The 15,965-nt window shown below is 44.4% G+C and overlaps 1 pseudogene; it reads right to left on the reverse strand.

Moving 5' to 3' along the window:
* Window positions 1-4,640: 4,640 nt before the first annotated feature.
* On the reverse strand, window positions 4,641-8,425 carry LOC134370495 (FUN14 domain-containing protein 1-like; annotated as a pseudogene).
* Window positions 8,426-15,965: the final 7,540 nt, after the last annotated feature.

Here is a 15,965-nt window from a genome sequence, read left to right on the forward strand (position 1 = left end):
GAAGTTTAGCCACTCAAAAAACTCAGGGCAAGAATTGGAGAAAGGGGGAAGCTGGCTTTGGCACAGTGCTGAAGCCACACTTTGGCCCTCACCCCTGCACCTGTACAGCCCTCCCACACCCTTCCCCAGCCCCAAAACATATATTCAGTTCCTTGGGCCTACTTTCTGCTAGAGGATAGTTGGCTAAGCTCACCAACTCACGCATCGACTTTTGCATGGATGCTTAAGGGGTGCAAAGTCATAGCTTGGCATTCTTCAGGGCAAGAGCACTAGCAGGATCTAGCAGAGCTTGAACTGTCACCATCTAGCTGGTAACCTTGGGCAAGTCACCTGATAGAGCACAATTTCTTCATATGTAACAGTATGTAAGTCTATGGACTCCAAGGTTATCCCCAACTCCAACATTCTAGATTGTAGCATTATGTTTTCCGAATCAACAGCAGGCCTGTGGGGAAGTTGCATTTAGGAGGTAGAATAAGTTTTTGTTGGCCATAGAGGGATTAGCAAGATTGTTCCTGGAGCGATGGGGAGGGTTTCGCAAAAGGGGGGGCATTCCCGTTCCTGAAGCCTGAGGCTGGGGAGAAGAGGGCAGGCGGCCCTTGGTTCTGATCAAGCTCCCTCCTGCGGATGAGTCACCTAGCACGAAAGGTGTGTCCAGGCGCCGGCCTGCCGTGGCTGGTTCATGGAATTCCTTATACGGCACTTGTTTTTCTAGCAGGTGATACATTCCTGAACATGAAGCTTATTTTAAGTCAGTTCTTCAGGTGACATTCAGGAATGTTTGCTTTGTTTTGTTTCACAAAATGTTGTCTCAAATGTAACAGCCTTTTCACCAGGAAGTTTCCTCTGGATATGTCTGGCTACCACAGAGGTCACTTAGATTCAGAGTCCAACTCTGGGGGCAGAGAGTGCCCTTCCCCCTCCCACAACCAGTCCCATGTTCTCATAGAAGAGGGCACAGTGAGGGCAGGAGCACAGACAACTGAAGCCCTGCTGCAGCCATGGCTTTGTGCTCCTCCCACACCAGGGTTGTGTGGGGACAGAGCCTTGCACTTGGCCTTTCCACCCTCGTCTCCCTCTGCTCATGGCACATGGACTGTGGCAGTGTAGAAAGGCTTGGCGTGCCCATGACAGCTGGGTGATAACAATGATGGGACAGTCACATTCTCAGTGGGGAGACTGGTGTCACAGACCACGCACAGGGCCTTCTGCCTGTGCCCTGCTCCCTTACCTGGAGATGCCAGCCATCCCAAGTCAAGTCCAGCCCCTGGCAATACAGACTGTCAGCCCTGCCTGCCTGATTCTGGAGTGTCCCAATACCTTGTGTGCTGGCCAGTGATGTGCAGGCACCCTGCTTCATGCTTTCCCACGTGGTCTCTAATCCTCACATCACCCTGCAAGGTAGGTATTATCACCTGCCCTACTTTACAGAAAAGAAGTGTGGGGGCAATGACTTACCCAAGGCCACCCAAACAGAGAAGTGTCTGAGCTGGGACTAGAACCAGTGCTAGCAGGCTTTAGCACCCATGCTCTGGCTTCCAAAAGACTGGAGCCCTCCTAAGAATAAATGAGTTTAAGGTTCAGCCATTGGGAAATCTGAAAAAAAGGCCTAAGAAGGGGAATGTATTAGTTTCCTATTGCTCCTGTAACAAATTACCACAAACTTAGTGGCTTAAAATAACACTGATTTATTCTCTTAGGCTTCTGGAAGCTAGAGGTCTGAAATCAATCTCACTGGGCTAAAGTCAAGGTATCAGTAGGGCTGGTTCCTTCTGGGAGTTTTAGGGGAGAATCCATTTTCTTGCCTTTTCTAGCTTCTAAAGGCCATCTGCATTTCTTAATCTCCAAAGTCCCCTTTGCCATGTAAGGCAACAAATTCACAGGTTCCAGGGATGAGGACATGGACATCTTTGGGAGGCATTTATTTAGCTTTCCACAGGGGATTGCTCATTTACCTAGAGAACTGGGAATAGCTGTTGGAAGTACATTTCTGTTTCCTCCTTCGCCTCTGCTCAGCCCTTTTCTCTTCTCCTTGGGTGGGAATCGGGTCTGCAGAGATCCCAGGGGTCATGAGTGGAGGAGACTCCAACATAGAGGCTCTGGGCACACCCACCCCTGCCCCTCCTTGCCCCTGTACAGCCGTCTTTCCTGTGGGGATAGTGGCAGGACAGTGAGAGGTTGGTGTCACCAAGCAGCTGGTGGCCTGAGAGTTGCTACATTAGGGAGGAGGCCCTCGTTCCCTCTAAACAACACCCCCACTCTCTTGTCAGGAAAAAGAGCACCCATTTGCTTTAGCTATTTTGTGTCCCATTGCACCTGAAAAGTGTCCACTTTCCTTCCATGGTCTGCACAAGGCCCTGTAAGATGAGCCTCCTGCCCACATTTCCCACCTCCACCCAGGCCACTCCCCTCCCATTCACTGTGTTCCTGCCATACCAGCACGGTTGACAAAGGCAAAGCTCACAATTTCAGCAGAACTGGCACGGCCTTTTCCTAGTACTGCTTGCTGGTAAGATGTGTGCAGTGGCTTAATTAGTTCACTTATGTTAGAGTCTCGCTTTCCACAATCCATAGGCTTTTTTTGTTTTTGTTTATTTTTGGTAGCTGGCGGGTACAGGGATTGAAGCCTGGACCTTGGTGTTATCAGCACCATGCTCCAACCCACCTGACCTGCTGCTTTCTCCCCATATGTCTCCTATACACCTCATCCCCTCCCCTGCAATCTACCTGCATCTCCCTCCAACACCCCACTCTGGCCCAGAGACCAGGAGAAGCACCTGAGGCCACTAGGAGATGGAAAACGGAGGGGGCTACAAAGCACCTCCTCTCTGTGCCCACTCTGCCCTCACAGGCCTTCTGCAGGTAACTGATTAGCTTTGCCCAGGTACTCCCTGTAATGCCAGAAGCTGGAGGCAGGAACAGAGGCACTTCTTCCAGAGTTTTCAATGGGGAGGTCTTAAAACATTTGCAAGGGTGCCAGACTAAAGTTTTAAACTTGGGCCAGTAGCCAAATGTTATGTATGTATGTTTTTGTTTATATGTTCACTTGTTTCCAGTGACCAAATTGTAGAGGAGAACCTGGGCTCTGCTCTCTGACCAACGCACTCTTAACCCCCATGCCATATTGAGCATGTCACAAAGTTTCTGAGCCTGAGTTTTCTCATCTATACAACTGAAATAATAAGAATACCCACCTTTGCCCTGCAAATCACATCTCCCACTCAGCCTCGGGCATTTCCTGAGCTGTGTGGTGAGCATTCACTCTTAGAAGACAAGACTGAGAGCAGGAAGAGGAACCCTATAGGGGAGCAAGGAAGTATGCAAGCATCCTGTGATTACCTTCCCCGGGCTGGAAGTCGATTACCTCTGCTAATAAGGTCAATAGTTACAGTACCCCCCTCAGAGATAAGTACTCATACTTTGCATTACACAGAACCTGCAGGAATAATCATAATACCCACTTACAGGGATCATAGAAAGGTCTAACAAGACAATGTGAAGTTCAGAGTAGTCTGATGATGAGAAGGGATGAAGGCACTGGAGAAAGAGCAACAGAGCAGGAGTCAGACCGCCTGGCGTGCAGCACCAACTCCACCACTGACCAACGGGGCCTCCTTCCTGGACACGCCCTAACCTCTCTCGTCTTCAGTCTCCTCACCTGTGAAATGAAGGTTAGGTCAAGGGGCATTGAATTTAAGATGGAAAGATGGTCTGGGTAGGCCTGACCTAATCATAGGAACCTTTTAAAAGTGAAGAGTTTACTCTGGCTAATGACCAAAAGGGAAGCCAGAGATTTGAAGCACAAGAAAGATTTGACACCTGGCTGATCGCTTGAAGATGGAGGGGACCACATGGCAAGCAGTATGGTGGTCTCTAGGAGCTGGGAGCAGCCCCCACTAACAGTCAGCAAACAACAGGGACCTCAGTTCTATGGGTGCAACAATAACGAGCTTGGAAGTCAACTTCTCCCCAGAGACTCTAAAATAGAACTTAGCCTGGCCAACACCTGATTTCAGCCTTGTGAGACCCTGAGCAGAGAACTCAGCCATGCTGTGCCAACTTCTGACCCGCAGAACTGTGAGCTACTGAGCGGATGTTGTTTCAAGCTTTTAAATTTACAGGAATTTGTTTCACTGTTATAGAGTACTAACACAATCCCCACATTCTATGGTGGCTGACAAGGACCTCCACAGAATGCCATTCTCTGAGGGCCCCCTTGAGGAACTCTGACTGGATTGTCCCTGCCTTTTCTCCTGGCTCCAAGTTTTTTTTTTTCTTTTCTTTCTTTCTTCCCCCCCCCCCCCCCCATTGGGCACTAAATCCAACATTTATTTTTTCTCTCCATATCTATATCCAGTGGTGATATAGGCCAATTTCTAAACAGATACAAATCTTAAAAACTGAGGAAAGCCGTGTTTTGCTCAGGGATACTGTTGTTCACATACCATATGGGTTGTTTGACAGCAGATACTAATTTGCCAAGCTTCAGATGGCACATCGCTGTGTTGTGAGTTCAGTATTTCCAGCCAGTCATTGCTCCTTGCTCTGGAGACTATAGTGGCATGTGCTGCTAAGAGACCACCTTGTAGCCACCACTTCTCTTCTTACATTGAATCCACTGTGCTAGAACGCTCATGCCCTTAAGATGCAAGGCGTAGCAGAAAGCCTCCCACAAATCTACTGGACAAAACAGTGTTCTGTTTGATAAATTCTGTTGCTTCTTCAATTGCATTGTTGATTTCAAGTGCTGCATTATTTGCTCATTTCTTAACCTGTCTTTTTGCCTTGTTTGCCTCTTTTTCAACTCTCTTCCAGTCGATCTGCACACAGCCACTGTGACTGGCAATCTGAAGAAGAAAGCCACCACCTACTGCAGTTGCTGGAAGTTTTCCAACTTTCTGGAACCAAAATCCTGCACACCATCCAGTCACGCCACCCATTACAATCTGGGTAGCTACTGAGTATTTTTCAACTGTAGGTCCTGAACTGTGGCCAAACACTCGGTTCCACCAGTGGTGTCTTCTCACATACTCAGTTAAACCCAACACTTCATAAGAGTCGTCATCACTTTTATATTTTGGGGAGAGGGGTTCCAGATCACTATGATCCCAAATTTCTATATTGCCTCATTCCACTTCATTCTGAGGGTGGCTTCATGGAAATCATAATTGAAGCTGTGAGATATAGGAAGTCTTCATGTTTTTGTTTGTTTGTTTTTTGTTGTTTTTTGGTTTTTTTGTCTAGTGACCTGGGAACCATTAGAAAGATGTGGGAATTGCTAAGCAATAACTGTGTAAACATGGAATGGGGAAATAAACATTTTCCAGGGTTTGGGTAGTCTGATGATATTGGAAACTTATTGGCAGTCAGTAGAACCAAGTTACATATCACCCATGGGTAAGAATGAGGTCATTTACCTTTTAAGTATAGCTCTAATCTGAGAAGCTCGGAGTCCCCTCTACTCTCTTGGCCAGACCAAGATGAAATTGCAGCAAAGGCATTGCGATCAGAGAGAGTCGTCAGCCCAGCTAAGGCACTTAGGGCAAGTAGAGAACAAGAGGAACTTGGCCAAGGAAGCTGGTGGAGTCCATCTGTATCCGTTGGGTTGTTCCCTTTGAGTGTTCTCTGACGCAAAGGAGGAAATTCGTGGGTGACTTTAAATCTCACCAGCGTTCCAATGAAAACAGGAATATTGCCTGTGGAAACACTTCCTGACTCAGAAAAATAGTTATGACCTCCAAGCCCCTAGCAGTCCAGTCGTGTCCCGGTACTCCCCGGGTGGAGCTACTTTCACAGTAGGGACAGACAGCATCATAGAGTCAGAAACTTGGGCTGGAATCTTAGCAATATCACTTACTAGCTGTATGCCTTGGATAAGTTGCACAACTTCTTTGAGCCTCAGTTTCCTCACTCACAGGGATGAATAAGAGTGCCTCCCTAACTAGGAATAACAGTGCCCACTTCTGAGAGGACTAATAAAAATTACATAAGATAACATACATAGAAGATCTCACACAGTATTTAATAAGTGTCAGTAATAGTAGCAGTAATTATATTTTTATCATTTGTCCTTTTACAGTTTCCATACTTAAGCTCTATTGGAATCAATTCTTCCCTTCTGGGTGCAACTATCATCCTGCCTCTGGCCTGGTGTTCATTCCTGCAGAATTTGTGTAGTGCCTGTCATATGGCTAGGGCTCCCCTTGTAACCAAAGTCAATGACCTTTAAGAAATAATCCTTATTCTCTAGGAGCTTATATTTTCATATTTGAGAGATATATAGATTATATCAGCAAAATGGGGTAAGTTATAGTATTAATAAACCGTAAACTGCCGTGGCAGTCTTTGGTGTTATTACTACTGTTATCATTATTATTAGTATTACTATGAGCAGCTGAAGAGTAACCACAGCATTCAGTGTTTGATGTGTATTCTTAGAGTTTAGAATAAGTAAAGTTCAATGTGAAGCTACAGGTTGGGAGAGGTCCTGTGTGGGGCAGGATAGGAAGGGATGGGGCCTGAACCTGTCCTCAGAGGGGTGGATTAGAATTCTGTAGATGGAGGGAACAGCTCAGTAAGATACTTGAACCTGAGGCTGACCGCAGTGTGATCAGGTGGAGTCAGGGGGCTGGCATGTGTTGGAGTGTTGAAGGTGAGAAGCTTCTGTAGGAAGAGAAGAGGCTGTTTTAGAAAGCTTTGAGTACCATGCTGGAATGTTGGGGACTTGGCACTGACACAGTAAATAGGTTGTAAATAAGTCACTTAGGTTGTTTAAGAAATGGAGTGAGGCATGTGGAGATTGGCCGCTTAGGCGTAACCACAGGCAGCAGTGTGCAGGCTGCGTGGTCTTGCTGGGAGACTGGAGATGGGGAGTCTGGAGGCAGGGAGGCCAGTGTGAAGGCTGCTGTGAAAACCTTCAGACAGAGGCAACAAGCTTCTGTAGGGCAGCATTTCTCAAACTGCAAGGAGTTCATGAATCCCCCAGGGTCCTGCTCCATTGTGGATTCTGATTGAGTATCTGCATGGTGTGTCTCTCAGGTGATGCTGATGCTACTGGCTGGAGACTACACTTTGAGTAACAAGGACCTAGACTAAAAAGTAACAGCAGAAATGGAGAGAGGTGTGTGCATCAAAGGGAGGTTCAACAAAAGTAAGTGCTGTTGTAGTGCTGAAACACAGCACAACATGCCTGAACCTCCAAAACAGTAGGCTCAGTGAAAGAAGCCAGACTCAAAAGAACACATACTGTATGATTCCACTTATATGGAATGTCCAGGTAAGGCAAGTGTATAGAGACAGAGAGTAGATGAGTGACTGCCTAAGACAGAGAGTGGAAATAGAAGTGATTGTACATGGGCATGAGGATGTTTAGGCAGTGATAAAAATGTTCTAAAATTAGATCATGGGGATTGTTGTATAATTTTGCAAATGTACTAAAAATGGCTGAATTGTGCACTTAAAATATATGAATTTTATAACATGTAAATAAAGTTGTGAGTTAAAAAAAATCAAGGCTAATTTGAGTTTTCAACATAGAAGATAATGGAAAGGAAACAGTATAAGAAAAAACTCACAGGTTCAGGATGTGCCATCGATAGGCTGTGCCTGTTCTCCCTGGCTTCCTCCTCCTGAAAGCAGCAAGCTTGCAGGGGCTGGGATCTGATTTCAGAGCTAACCGAGGTGTCTAGACACACACATAGCTAGAGAAAGCCCTGTTAGGGACCCCAATCCCACCTTGGGAATAACTACCTTCACTGCAGGGTTGGTCAGATTAGTAACTTGGAAATGCATCAGAAGAAAAGATAGAACCATTAGAAAATATGTAATATAATAACCTAAATAGGTGGCTCATCCATTACTTTTTAAATACTTATTCTCTATTTAGACCCCAGTAGTATGTCTCACATTGAAAAACTATATATCTTCAGGTTTCCATGCACAAAACTACTCAGACACTGTGTTGCTTTGCCCACTGTGTAACAGTGCCTGGAGATGCTGGGTCAGTGTGGTGCCAGGATCAGTAGCATCAGCATCACCTGAGAACTTGTTAGAAATACAAATTCCTAGGCTCCACCCTAGACTTACAGAATCAGAAACTGAGGGTGGAGTCGGCAGTCTGTTTTAAGCCCTCCAGTGATTATCTGCATGCTAATGTTTGAGAACCTGGGCTCCAAGTCACCACACACACACACACACACACACACACACGCACGCACTCCAGCTTCACTTGAAAAATAATGTCAATTTGAAGACAAGAGCCACTGCCTTATGAGGGCAGAAGTTAAGATGGTAAATATGAGGCACAAATGCAGCCATTTCCGTCTTCCCTGTTCATGCTGGTCACCACTAATCAATGATTGCACTCCGTCCCACTGAGCCAGGGCAGCAGAAGGAGACAACCTCACCAGGTGCCCTGCCGTAACATGGGGTTGGGTGGGGGAGGCTGAAGTAGATTACAAATTTTACCATGGAAGAATTTGGTAGAGAGCAAGAGCCTATTATAATGTCACTGACTCCCCCAAGGTCTTGGGTGGCATGTAGGAAGTTCAGAATTTCCAATTGTCCAAGCTGGGAAACATGTACTGAAAGTTTGGCAGACCAAACAAGGCTTGGAGTTCAAACAAATAAATTCATCAAGTGCTAGTACCTCAAATCCAGAATTAATGGCAAAGTGCCAGATGTTAACATAAGTCCCAAAAGTCCAGATGGTATTTGCCTCATTTGGTGGAAACTGATGCAGGTTGCCCAGTGACCGGGTAGGCAAGGCACATCTCAGTAGAAGTCAGAGAAGATTGAGAAGACAGCTCAGACCAAGGACCCCTCTCCCTACTGCCTTGTTTAAGAGTAAGCTTCCCCCTACCAGAAGCTGTTTAGGGAAAGGGAAGGTAGAAGGAAATTTCCTTGAGGACATAGATATGGTTCTGACATTGAAACCTTTAGCCCAATATTTACCCAAAAGAGACAGTTGTAAACTGGAAGAGACTGGGTTATCTGTGAAACTGAGCTGGAGAGCAACTTTAGATCAGTTACAGAGAATAAAGTTAAATTTGGGGGGCAAACATCTGATTTATAACTGTTTAAGCTACCCATCGAAACATTATTGATTTCAGATTTTTTGTCCTTAGGTGAGTTCCTCCAGCTAAGACAAGTGGGGGGTGGGAGGCAGAAGTCAAGTTGGCCCCGGCCTTGGAGTGTTGACCAGCTCCAGGTTTCAACACAAGGTGCCCTCATCCCATTTCGGAATGCTTCCCCTTCAGCCTAAAACATTTCGACAGTTAGTGCCATTTGGTCCAGTCACATACTCACAGCTGGTAACTGGAGAAGGGGAACATGTGCTTCCAACATTCACTTTTCATAGAATCATGAGGTCAAAGATCATCTGGCCAAACCCTCTCATTTTACAGATGAGGAAACCAAGGTCAAAGAAGCTAAACTAAGTTACTTGGGAACAGTAGACAAAGCCGGAACTAGAATCCGCATTGCTTCAACTTTAAATCCACTGCTTTTTCTACCACATCAAGCTGTTCATAAACCAGAAATGATTGATTCCATACACTGTATATATTCCAAAACCCAAGTATTCAAAATAGTCTTTTTCTTTACAGCGACCATTGATGTTGGCTTCCCTTCTCCTTCCTGCATTTGTTTTGAGAGATGTCGTGAGTCTCCTGATGAAAAGCTATTCCGAGAGAAGCTGAGACAAAGCCTCCATGATCTATGGCTGCCAAAGTTAGCTTCTTCACAGCTGCACCAGCACGTCGGAGGCTTGAGGCGGCTGGAGGTGGCCAAGTTGTCTTTGGTGCTGTATTAAGAGGTGTGAGCGCCTGGAATTCTACAACCCAAAAGGACCTTCTGAGGGGCAGCTGCCTTCTCAGGGTTTTTGAAGGGCCACCCTGGTTTGACTGAAGGAGGGCTTTGCATGTGTCATGGCACATGACTTTCAGAGTGCCAGAATCCAGTTTCCACCAGCCCATGAGAATGTGGACAAATCTTAGATAGGATTTGGTGATAATGGTGCATATCTTATTTCTTCCATTACCTAAAGAATTTTGTCTTTCATTCATAGAAAGAAAAGTGGAAATCAGAGCAATTACCTGGATAATTTAATCTAAAGGTGCGTGTTTGCTTTAGTTTTCTGGAATGACTTTTCGGCAATTGATTCAGATGCAAGTGTTACTATGAAATAAGGAGGGTCTTCATGGAAAGATTCATATTGTCTGTAATTCCATTTTTTCTCCACAAACTTTTTGAAGTACCCTTATAAGGAGTACTTCAAGTAGGAGTTTGGAAGCCTACTTGCAACTCTCTTCCAAAGTGACCAGAACCTTCTCAGTCACCCAGTACAAATGACACCCCCTCACCCTCAGTCTCTTCTTTGTCAGAGAGAGAGACAGTGAGAGAACCATCTCCTTAAATTACATTTTCAATAATGATTTTATTTTGGGCTGCTAATGTTTATGTGATTTTTAAAATGTTCTCTCCATGGACAGGGTGTCTTCCTCTCAGATCACAGTGATGGCTGGCAGAATGAACTAACATAGATAATTTTCTCATTTAACTATTGGGGTATGTAGTTGACTTCTGTTAGCTCTAACATGAGGGAAGCAAATAAATTCAATAAAATTTAAACCAAGTCTTGCTTGTTTTCTACTACTAAATATCTAATTTTATGATTTTTTTGGCATAGAGGAGATGTGTATCTAACTCTGGGCTAAATGGCAATTCTGAAGACATATTTGCTGTCAATTAACATGTTTCAGCTTTTCCAGAATTTGAGGGGAGAGGTTGGACTGTGTTATATTTCTCTAATGGTAAAATTTGTACATATTTCAACATGAAAAGCGCTTTAGCAAATGTTACTATTGCCTGGCTGATGCGTAGCATTTCAATTTCAAATTCTCATATTGGTCTGAATGTAACTGAAACCTTTCTCTTCTCTTACCTAAATATCATCCATTGTCTTCTAGAAATCAGAAACAAACAAACAAACAAACATATATTCACATATCTCACCCTCTGCTCTTTTTCTCTCCTACTGCCGATGCCTTTACTGTACCTACAAATGCTGGGTGGGCAAGTCATCTTTGTTCAGAACTTCTTCTGAGTCCTTGGAAGCCTGTCTCAGAAAGTTGATGGTCTAAGCTGAAGGTCACAGGGAGGCCAGCAGCATGCACTTGTTCTGGAGGACAGATTTCCTAGACAGAAGTTCCTTCATCTGCTCACTTGGGTTGTCCTTCCTACGCGGTGGAAAGCAAGTTTCCAGTGAGTTCTGTGCAGCAGCTGTCCATTCCCAGCCAAAGGCAGATGGGTCTCCTGGCATATTCACACCTGGGTGAGCTGAGTCCTTGGAATAGACAGTACCATGGTAGAGAGAAAAGAGAAGACAAACCCCCCTAGGATATTATCAGGGCCAAACTCCCAGTGGTGAAGGGTTGTACTCCGCCATCTGCACTGGTGGCAACCAAGCAGATCCATTTTATAGAAAGTACATCTGTTTCTAAAAATTCTACCTGATTTTTCATGGAAGACATTATTATTTGTATGCTGGAAGATGTTTTTAAATCCTGACTTTGAATGATTTTTCACATGGGAACTAATGGAATTTTAGGGCTAGAAAAGATCTTAGTTCTCATCTAGCTGAGCCCTCCCATTTTAACTATTAGGAAAACAAAGTCCAAAAAGATTTAGTGGTTTTCCCAAGCTCTCAGAGTAGAGGAGCCATGGTTAGAATTAACTGAGCCCTGTAAGATAATTCTTTTAAAAGAACAATAAAAACTCATGATTTTAATTATTAGAATAATAATTACTAGAAAATACATGTTAAGAGACAGAGAAAGGCAAGATAGGAGCTTTCAATAGGGCAGTTCATCACAGTGGCTAGAAGCACAGGCTTTGAGGTAAGCCGACCTGATTTCAAGGCTCAGCTCTAATATCTATTAACCACGTGACCCTGTGTAACTCTCTGGGCCTCTATTACCCTCAGTTTCCTCGTCTGTAAGCATTTGGATGATAACAGTATAGCAGACAGCAATCTAATCCCCCTACCCCCCATTTTCCCTTTTTGTAACAGAACTCTGATCCCAGTTACAAGGGTGAGGGGACAAATTACCTGGCCTGTGATCTTTAAGGGAGCCTGAGACAATTTTGATGGGTGTTAATACATACTCCTTACAAGTACTTTTATAAATTGATAGCCGTGACTGGGTGGGGGCTTGAAAATGTTTTCCCTCTGGCTCAAACCTGCTGTCATAGGCCTGAGTGATTTATGTTTTTCCATTCTTAACCTTCTTCTTCTACATGCTTCAGGGAAGCAGTGAGCCTTCATTGGCCTGGAAGCCAGCCGCGGTGGTCTCTTTCTTCTTGTGATGGTTGCTTTAGGCGTGGGCACGTGAATCAATTGCATGTACTCTCTTAGGGAGTGGGGGGCTTCTGGGAAAGGTTTACAACAAAAGACACATTGGGGAAAAGACTCAATGTTGCCATGAGTGGATGGGATGTAGCATCCCCCTCAGGGCCACGAGGAGAGCTTGCTTAAGGACCACCTGCCGTGCTGAAGCTGCAGAGCAAAATACGGAAATAACAGATCCTGATGCCTCTGCATTTATGGCCTCTGGAGCCACTCCACAGTGGAATTTCTTATAATGTAAGGTAATAAACTTCCTCTCGTTTAAGCCAATCTTTTGTTATTTATAGCCGAGCACGCTCAAACTGGTGCAGTAGTGCTTACCATATGAGGTTAGTGTGACTAGTACATGATAAATGCAGTAAGAGAAACAGTATACAATCAAGGGCAAAGAAAGGCTTCAGTAAACATTGGCTGTCAATATTGTCATAGTTATTACTGTTCTAAGAGAATATATAGTGAAAATGAATATCTTTCACACTTTGCCATTCTATTCTCTAGTGGAAAAAAAAAACTTGTTAATAATGTCTTTTGTATCCTTATATCAAATTTTAAAAAGTAAAATACTGTACTTATTATTTTTCAATTCCAAAATATTTCCTAATTGATATGTTGATGTCCATAGTAACTTGCCAAGTCAGTTGGGAATTACCTCTAATCCCCATGAGTGTGTCTTGCTTAGTGATCTTCCAAATATTTGGAAATATTGCCTTCCAACTGAAAACATTTGGTTTTTCATAATTCTCCTTTTAAATGCAGGGGGGAAAAAGTGTGCTTTGAAATGTCAAAAGACATAAATACCCAGTATAGACTGCCATAGTGCACATTAAGGACCAGTTCCTAAGAGAGCCAGGGCCTGACCACCCTGATGAGGGATTTTTGCTGCAACTTGTTACAGTATCTGCAGAGGCAGAGTAACAGTCACTATATGTGGCAATGACTTGATCTGTTTCCAAGGGGATGTCACCCTAAGTCAATGACCATGTGGACATGGGCTGCAGCTCTGGTCTCTAAGGACCCTGTACTCTACCCTGTGGTAACCAAGTGGGCCACAGAAATTCAACCAAAGTTCAGGTGACCCAACAGGAAATCACCCAGAAGGGATTGAAGGAGAGGAGATACACCGTCAGCTAAAATTTCCTCCAGAACTGATGGGCAGTCAGGGAGGGCTTCTGACTGAAGAACAAGATTCAGAAAAGTGAGGATCCAGGAGGGTCTTTATAGATCTCTTTCTTCCTCTGGAATTTGTAATAACTACTCTTCCCTCTGAACTCTATGTGCCATAAGAACGTAGAAATGCTTATACATTGAAAGTAGTAAAGGAAGTGATTAAAAATTTCCCGTGAGTTCATACCTGTCCAGAAATTTCCTGTTTCTAACATGTGGTTTGAGAAGAACTTCCTGGCACTTTAGTGGGGGAAAATATGCTATTTGTATGGTGATGTGGTATAGTGTGACTTTGGAGTGAAGCCAGTGGTTCTCATTCCAGCTATACTTTAAAATCATGCAAGAAGCTTAGTTTAAAATGCTAACACCAGGGCCCTATCCCAGGCTGCTAATTACATCAGCTTCTCTGGGTCTAGGGTCCAGGCATACGTAAGAAGGTATGTACTTGTGTGTGTATATATGAGTTTTCTAAGCTTCCTGGCTGAGTCCATGGATAAGAATTTACCGAATTAGGCCCAGAGTTAAATCCTGGCTCCCCAGTTTCTGAACTGTGGAACATGGATACATCCTTTTCTCTCTGCACCTCAGTTTCCTTGTCTGTAGGCTGGGGTTTACAATAGCATAACAGACTAAATGGATGATGCATGTAAAGGAATTAGCCTAAACCTCAGTAGGTCATGTCAGGTCCGTTCCCTCTACATGGGACTGTTCCCTCCATTTCCCTGCAGAGTGAGGTTTGCACGTGCAGAAAGAACCAGCAGGTGCAGCAGAGGGCTGGGAGAGTTCACGGGGAAGAGAAGGTGCCACTTTCATTTATTTGGTCTCTCAATTGAGCTTGTGAATTCCTGGAAGAAAGCAAGTGTCCTGAAATAGCCGCTTGAAATGAATCCATTAGAAAGGACTCCACACCGAGGAAAAAAAATCCTTCTCCATCTCTCCTCCCTGTTGGCAGTTATACATGAAGATGATGAAAGGTACCATGCCCTGCTGTGCACATCAGCCGGCCTGTCACAAACATCCGCAGAAAGTAAACAGCAATGGTGTTGACCCCTGACATGAAAGACATAGAGAAACAAGGAGGACCAGTGTTCACCTGGCACCAACTGCCAACATCAGTCTTTTCCTGAGGCTGTAACTTTGCACGTCTGTCTCTGCCGGTACACTGCAGACTCCCTGGGAACCAAGGACTGAATCTCCTTAACACTAGCTGCCATTTATTGAATGCTTTCTAAGTATCAAGCACATATATAGTTTATCTCACTTAATATTTACAACATTTAAGGGAGGTGCTGCTATTTCCCACTGTGAAGGGGAGATGTCTTAGGAAGATGAAAAACTTGCCTGAGTTCACATAAATCAGGAGAATGGTCAGACATGAACTCAGGTTTGTAACTGGCTCTAAAGATTTCATATCTCAGTCCTAAAAATGTTCCTGGCATATAGTATGCCCTAATGTTTGATGAAAGAGGGAAGCTGTTTTTTTCAGAAGAAAACCAAAAGAACTAAATGCTGGCACCTACATCAACCTTACAACCTGCACCATTACTTACTGATTTCTTCTGAACCACAGTCAGGAATAAATCCACCTGGGAGCAGCTGGTGTCTTCCCAAGGTTGCTATGGATTTTTTAAAAAATCAACCTGAAAAAGCCAGACTTAGCAAATCACACTTTTATTTAAAACATGAAGGTAAACCTAACACATCTATACTTGTCTTATCTCCCCAACTTGATTGTAAGCCCCTGAGAATGGAATTCTACATAATACTTCTCACACTGTCCTATAGCCTAAGCAGAAATACTGGCCATCCTTGGAGGCCTGGTCAAAATCCTACTGTGAACTCAGCCTTCTCTCAACATTTTTATCCATGTAAAATCAAATTAGAGTGAGCACTCAGGGAAGACTAGAAGGGGATAGAAGTCACCAAACAGCAGCATGAAGCACGGCCATGAGAAGGTGGAGCCGCCCTCCCAGAGTCTGAGCTATGGTCACGGTGGAAATGTGTATTGCGTCCATGTCCAAATGTCCAGTCATCTTTAGCACACCTAGCAACCCCCCTGGCAAACCCTCCCTCTTCTTTTTTGCTGCCTCTGCAATTCCTCTTTGAGGTTAAGTCGGTGGTACAGTAGTGAAAGGGCCAAGAAGAGGAAGCAGGCTGCAATGCACGAATAGGGCCACACTCAGAATCACTGGACTGGAGACAACTTTAACTTGTGAAAGGTCCTTGGAAATTATGTAGTCAAACCTCCTAATTTCTCAGATGAGCAAACTAAGACTGCAAGTCAGGAATTGATGTGCTCATCGTCATACAATCAACCAGTGCCGGGGCTAGAACTCGGGCCCTGGTTCCTGACTCCCACCTCTCTGCTCTTTTGACTTCCCAGGCTGCCTCTTTA

This window comes from Cynocephalus volans, chromosome 2 (genome assembly GCF_027409185.1).
Source record: "Cynocephalus volans isolate mCynVol1 chromosome 2, mCynVol1.pri, whole genome shotgun sequence".
In the NCBI taxonomy this organism is placed as follows: Eukaryota; Metazoa; Chordata; class Mammalia; order Dermoptera; family Cynocephalidae; genus Cynocephalus; species Cynocephalus volans.